Below are 7,814 nucleotides of genomic sequence, written 5' to 3' on the forward strand. Positions count from 1 at the left end.
TGATGTGTCCTCCCCTGTTCTGTCTCCAATAGTATTGGAATGTAACTCACTAAGTTTGACCCTCGTGCTATTTTACTGTATCTGCCTGCAGGGGTGAGGAGACTATAGATGTTACGATGTGGTGCTGAGTCTTTTAGGCATGTAATAAAGTGTAGTCCCTGTGAACACACGGAGTTAGGAATAGAGCCCCATTTACAGATAAGGGAGTTGGGGTTTAGGGAAGTGAACAAAGTTCTTTGGGCCACACACGTTGGAATGAAATCGTTGGCCTCTGTAAAACTCTTGGTTGTCTTGCCCACACAATGTCACCTCTTCCGCAACTCTTTACTGTGTGAGTTAATTAATTCGACAATTGGTTCTGAGTCCTGCACACGCCCATCTACGCTCGGGTTGATTCAACAGACTTATCAACGCTTGTCAACTCTGTTGGTTCCTTCGGCACTTTGGAGAAATTTTAAATTAACTCATGTGAATTGCACTCACAGAATAGTGGGAAGGAGCTGAAAAAAGTCTTGAGTCAAAGCTCTTGTATGCAAAGAATAATAAGTAAATTAGTTTACATTCAAAACTGGTTCTGGTTTCCCAGGGGGGAAGGATTACGTGCTAGTGTTCATAAATACTTATTAACAAATGCTTCTTGTGGTATTATAAACAAACGATTGTCATTATTTCCATCTAAACTTCTCATAGAGATGGCCCCTCAGAAAGTTTCTTCGGGGTGGGCCTGACTCCTACTGCTGGATTCGGATTCAGTCTCATGATTCAATCGTTCGTTCATAGAGACAGCGATAATATTTCAAAGTTATTAGATAATGATCAAAACACTAACACACAATATTGTCAGGTAGGAATGAAATGTTTTATGTCCTTAGAAATAGCTCAGCTATTAGAACCCCAAGGCTCTGTGAACCCCCCATCTTGGCTACGCATGATGAAAGTAATCACTGTTGTTCTGTGCTTTAATGTGGATAAGCCAGAGCAACAGTCTGGAGCATGCTGGGTAATGAGGCTTTGGGGTTTTTTGAACACCCTGCGAGCAAGCCTCTCCTCAGAGGACTTCGCCACATCAGACAGCTGCTGCCCTGAGCATCACGACTAACTTTGCAAAGTTATGGCGTTTCAAGTTTAAAAATGCAGGGCTCGCATATATTAGCCCTTGTTCTATCCTCGTCAGAAATGAAAGAAACGCTTCCCCCGTCACATTCTTCAATCAGCAGCGGGCAGACACGGACGTTACTACAAGTGCAGATCTTCCGCCAGTGACGTTTCATCTTATACCGTCATTATAATAACCCAGGGAAGCTATTTTAACTCTTTCCATTCTGCATGTGGGAAATGGGCTCGGGCACTCCTAAAGGGCAGACTCTGCACCTGAACCTGAATGTCTTTGACTCTGCTCAGCCTTTCAGGCAGAGCTAAGCCACCACATATCCCAGTGGGCTCCTAACTGCCGGGTCTCTCAGGACTTGGGAACGTGGTTTCTGTATTAACTGGGTGACTATTTGGTCGATTGTTTTCAGGGCTGCCTATATTCTAATAATAATAATTGTATGGAATTGAGTATTTTCTGTCAAATGCTTATATAGTATGTAATTACTGTTACTTAGAAATCTTACCCCAAATTTGGTGTTAACAATAAACAATACTGTGCGGTCAGGAATTGCTAAGAGGCTCATCTATTTATTTATTTTTTCTTTTTTTAAAAAAAAATTTTTAACGTTTATTTATTTTTGAGACAGAGAGAGACAGAGCATGAACGGGGGAGGGGCAGAGAGAGAGGGAGACACAGAATCCGAAACAGGCTCCAGGCTCCGAGCCATCAGCACAGAGCCCGACATGGGGTTCGAACTCACGGACCGCGAGATCGTGACCTGAGCCGAAGTCGGACGCTTAACCGACCAAGCCACCCAGGCACCCCTGAGGCTCGTATATTTAAACCTGTCACGCCCCCGTGGATAGCATGGACTGCTGCTTGTTAGGATTTTATTATCCAAAACGAGTGTAACTGATATAACACGACATTCTTATATGATTACATATTACATTTGTTACATTTTCTGGTAATAAGATATGTAATAACATATATATGTAATTATACACATGCGTAATAATAAAAATGCATAAAAATAAATGTTATAGGTTTTGCCCCATTGCATAAATAAAGCTTAGCGCATTAGAAAGGATATTATTCCTATCCTGCCTAATTTTGAATAAGCAGTGTAACAGAAATCTTTTTCAGACCGGTGATGGGGGAGAGTGCATATTATGTGTGTGTGCGTACGTGTGTGTGTGTGCACGCGTGCTCAGGCATGTGTATGGTGTGTTGACCCAACATCTCTCCCTGACCAGCTCTTTCTTCTGGTCTATACCACATTTTGTATTTGGACGGTGCTTAATACATCGAAATGACAAAGTGCTACTATACAGATATTAAACACTAATGTTTTACCCTTGCAGAATGAAGATAATAAAGAAGAAAAAGATACAACATGCTGATATCTCTCCTTAGCTCTGTGGCGTTTCTTTGACTATTCTAACTGGCCTTGATTTGAACTCAGTGAACTTTCAAACAAGCCACAAACAGTACGTTACTGTTTCCAACTAGTTTCTAAGATGCTTCTGCATCACGTGTTGTCAAGTGAGCCTTTTCATTATGTGCTGTTCGGGTCTCAACATCATGACGTCCCAGCCTCTCTGTTTGCTGCACTGTTTTTCCCTCTAGATTCCTTACCCCCATCTCCCCCGCCAGGGCCTCCAGATCTACCTCTGTGGTCCGTTGCCTATCTGGGTGGCTGGTTATGACCTCAGTTTGAATGTGCTTTTTGGCTGTAACTTTGGCAGTTTTTCTAGGTCACCACTCGCTTCTGGTATCAATCTACTGTCCCATCTTTGAACCACTAACTTGAGTCGGGCCATCTTCAGCTTCTCCTAAATCCTATGGGACCAGCAACCAGGCCCTTTGAATCGGAGAGACGCGATTTCAGAGACCATATACTTCAGCCACTGAATGCATTTGGATCTTTCTGATCCTGTCTTTATCTAGAATTTTCATATTTTGTTCATCATGGATTTTTTGCATGAATTTTGCTTTAAAAATACTGTGTTAAAATATTATTTATCTTGGGACGCCTGGGTGGCTCAGTTGGTTAAGCAGCCGACTCTGGATTTCGGCTCAGGTCATGATCTCACGGTTTGTGAGGTTGAGCCCCGCATTGGGCTCTGCACTGACGGTGTGGAGCCTGCTTGGGATTCTCTCTCTCCCTCTCTCTCTGCCCCTCCCCTGCTTGTGCTCTCTCTCTCTCTCAAAAATAAATAAACATAAAAAAATTAAAAATAAATAAAATATTATTTATTTCGATGACTGAGATTTTGGCACCCCCTTATTCACCAGGTCCCACTGTGTCTGAAATTTTTCTAGATCTAAACTACAGTCCCCCTGCTCCTGATCCCAGCCTTGCTTGCTTTGTAAGCTCTGCCAGAGAAACAGAACCAGTTGGAGGCAGATGCATTAAGAGACTTATTGCCAGGAATCCGCTTACGTGATTGGAGGACCGACCAGGCTAGTTTGAAACTCATGGGAGGGCAGGCTGGGACTCTTGGCTCAGGTGGAGCTCCAGACCAAGGTAGAATTGCTTCTTCCTTAAGAAAGACTCAGTTCGAGCCATTCAACTGATTGGATCAGGCCCACCCAGACTACCTAAATAATTTCCCTTACCGATAGTCAACTAATTATGGACTTCACTCACTCGTACAAAGGACCTTCTGACAGCGCCTAGATGAGGGTTTGAATAGCTGAGGACTATAATTTAGCCCAACTGACACATAAAACCAAACCTGCCAGACCCCAGGAGTCTAACTGATTAGGCAGTGTCTTGTGTGGGGTTCCCTGTAAAAGTAATCACTCTTCAAGTTTAATATAAGTTATCGAAAAAATAAAGAGAACATTTTTCTCAGAGGCTGTGCTATGAACATGCTCTAAGTCTCATGGAAGAGAGTCCCATTTATTACTTGTTTGTTTTCTCAACAGCTCCGGGATAACAATAGCCTGTCTTGGTGACTTTACCTTAACTGTCCAAAATTTGGAACATATTTTCAAACAGAAGGAAAAAAAATTGAGTCAAGGCTCGTTCCTGGTCCCTTTTTCTCTTCAGGACTTGTCCTAGGCCAACTTTCAAAATGTGTTGCCAGGAGCCTCCACAGCCCGTTCTGCATTTCCTTCTTGCAACCTTGGGTTTCAAGAACTGGGGGTTCTGGATGAATCGCCCACTGTGGTGGCCGTGCCCTCTGTCGCCACTAGGGGGCAGACCCACGGTGCTGCGCGCGCGCCCATCCAGGACTCCCAGCCTGCTTGCGGCTCCGCTCACCTACTGAAGTCAGCCGGGTACTCACTGGGACTAACCTGACTCGACCGTTCTGGAACCCTGGACTCCTCCTCTCTCTGACCTCCGACTCAACTCTAATTTCCCTTCCACTGGACCTTTGGCCATTTTAGGACTTTAGGGGAGAGAATCTCAGCCCAAGTGACCTGCCTGGAAAGGTCACTCCCACCCCAGCCCCCTGACCTCTCGCACCAGAACGAGGTATGCCCTGTTGAATTTTCATTGTGAACTGGAGCCACCAAAGTGAGGTAAATTCTGAGGAGGGGTCCCACTTTATTCCTTGCTTTGGTGCTTTTCTTTACTGGTGCTGATAACAGGGTCAGTGTAGGCAACAGACATCACTTAGTATCTTGAAGGTGGGCCTAGTGAGACTGATGTGTGCTGCCCGTGTCTCAAGGCTGGTGTTGGTGGTGATGTTTTTTTCATCTGTGAAATCAGGACGCCATTTTATCTACCTCATAAAATTGTTTCGTGGGTCCAAAAAGATAGCACAGGTCAAACGTCTGCCACCAGGGTGGTACTTTATAAACGATAAGTTTCATCAGTAAGACTATTAATATGGGGCTACAAGTCCTCAGAATACGCAAAGTGCTTAGTTAAGAAGCAATAAATAATGGCTGTTGCTTTTATTAGTAGAAATGACAACATGAGTCCTACTATAGTGGCTAAGGGAGAAATTCAAGGACATAATTTGCAACGTATATTTACGATATGTGTGTGTGTGTGTATATACATGGATGAAGGCAGGGAAAGATTTGACTGGAAATGCACTTCACTGGCTCGGGGACTTGGCGCTGAGGTGGGCGCGGAATGGGGCACTGAGCCAGGAAGACGGGGGACAGACTGAGTAAAGGCCCCCGTGGCAGAGTTTCTCAAAATTCAGATGGACGAGTTTTGCTTCCCCAGTTGATTTTACTAACTTAAAAAATTCATGATGTGACAAGTTCTGAAACGGAGACCGTCGAGACGGATGGTGTATATTAAGCGATTCAATCTGGCGTGACCTCAGGCAGAGCTTGTCCTTCGTAGCCTGTGTGTGTCTGTGCCTGCGTGGGGCGGTGAGCCACTTGGGACAGCCGAGGGAAATCAGTCCCACTCATAAATGAATCCATCTGGCACATGGGAAGGGCACATTTGGAGATGCCAGGATCTTTCCCATGGGGAGTAGTGTGGCCAAGTAACGTCCGTCCGAGCCCCGAGCGCTGTCCAGCAGCTGAGAGAAGGCTGGCTGCGGCGAAGTGAATGCCTCTTGGGAGACAGTCCCCTCGCTCCTGTCCCCGTGTAAATGGCTGCATTTTGACAAAGCGAGTTAACGCTTAGCGCGCTCACCTATTTGAGCCACGGGTGCAAAAACTGCTACAGATGTTAAGAACGCTTGCTCTCTGATGGCATGAAAATCTGAATCTAAATGCCTTGTGACAGGGGCCACAAGGAATGTTGGCTCTCTACTGAGAACAAGCATAAATGCAGTGCAGGGTCTCAAGGCCTGAAAGTTGGAGGGGGGGTGTCAACATTGAAATAGATAGAATTTATCCTTCAGATAAATCTTAGTGTCATCATTTTGATCAAATCATCTCTGACACATAGCAACATGTGAGGCAATGCATTATTTAGCCGATTTAGTAGGAAAACAAAGTTTTTTCAAAAAATCTTTTTTTAGATTTTTTAAAATTTATTCTTGAGAGAGAGAGAGAGAACGCACAAGCAGGGGACAGGCAGAGAGAGAGAGAGAGAGGGAGACACAGAATCCGAAGTAGGCTCCAGGCTCTGAGCTGTCAGCACAGAACATGACATGGGGCTTGAATTCGTGAACCATGAGATCATTGCCCGAGCCAAAGTCGGACGCTTAACGGACTGAGCCACCTAAGCTCCCTCTGTTTGGTTTCTTCTTTTTAAAAAAAATTTTTTTTCTTAAATGTTTATTTACTTATTTTGAGAGATAGAGACAGAGCACGAGCAGGGGAGGAGCAGAGAGAGAGGGAGACACAGAACCCAAAGCAGGCTCCAGGCTCCGAGCTGTCAGCACAGAGCCCGATGTGGGCCTCGAACTCACAAACCGTGAGATCATGACCTGAGCCGAAGCCGGACACTCAACTGACTGAGCCACCCAGGCGCCCCTGTTTGTTTCCTTCTTAATTCACTGTCATGTAGGTACTGTGTTTGTGGGATCGGAGCTCAAACACTCAATAATGGACTGTGTCTTTAAAATTTCATCGTGCAAATTTCATATTAGAAATATTTTTCTTTTGGGAAAGAAAATCACTTGTCCTCGTATTATTTCCCTGAACACGTATCCTAATGATAGTGATGCACCTGGGCGTTTCAGATAGAGGCAGATGGAGATCGGCCTACAATTCAGACCTCTGGGAGCAAGTGTGGGAGGCAGTTGGAACGTGACCCACGAGAATGTACCTGTAGCAGTGACAGAGGCATTTCTTAACGATTTCTTGTTTTAAGCAGAGAGAGTGGAGCACGTAAGCTTGGCATAAGAACAGCTCTGAATATTCAGCACGTTCTCTGTCCCATGGTTCAGCTCCAGGCACGTGTACCTGAGCCCCTCGAAAGAGGAACTGACGGCCACGGAAGTGTCTTTTGAGCCAGGGGGGGACAACAAAAGGCAGCACAGCACTGGTTTGGAACCCGTGCCACTGCGTAGAGAACTTACTACATCGCGGCTAGAGCAGACTGTGAAGACCCGCAAATGTCATCAGTGGCCTGGAGGCCTTTGGCGAAGAGTCACCTCCAAACGGTTCAGTGTTCGACTCAGCAGATCGACTCGGCGGATTCAGGAGTGAGGTGGCAGGAGCAGCTGGGCAGCCGCGTGGTCTTTTTTGGGGACACCGAGGCTCACAGCGATCAGGAGCTGGGGGTTGACAGGGGCCACATGGTGAACAGCACATGGCCGGTGGAGGGGTATTAAATTTTGGATTTTAAGCTAAGCCAGGTAAGGGGTGGGGACGTCTAGGCAGTTAACACCCTGGATCGAAAGGAAAACAGCCTGGCAGCCTCTTTCGGAGTTAGCAATACCAGCCAGGTGCCTGGGACCCGCCACCCGCCCGTGGCTTCCACAATCCCTCCCCCGCACATACCCCCTTTTGCTTTGCACGTGCGAGTCTCCAGAGACATACTCACCTACCAGTGGTCGTTCTCAGGACTCATCTTCTTTGACTTCTCTGTGGCATTTGAATGCGTTGGCCCTCCTTCCTTCCGGAAACTTTCCTATTTGGCTTTGAACTCACTGCCTTATACAGATCCTCCCTGTGTCCTTCCTTCCATCTGTCCTTCCCTTACCGTCTCCCAGACACTTTCTGTTTCAGGATTCTCCATTCAGGAAGCTGGGATCACCGGCATTCAGGCAGGTACCTAGTCTTAAATCTTAGAATCATCATCTGATACTTGTCCCTCCATATTTTTTCCAATCAGACTCTTCCTCCC

The sequence above is a fragment of the Prionailurus viverrinus genome, chromosome F2, assembly GCF_022837055.1.
Source record: "Prionailurus viverrinus isolate Anna chromosome F2, UM_Priviv_1.0, whole genome shotgun sequence".
Taxonomy (NCBI): domain Eukaryota; kingdom Metazoa; phylum Chordata; class Mammalia; order Carnivora; family Felidae; genus Prionailurus; species Prionailurus viverrinus.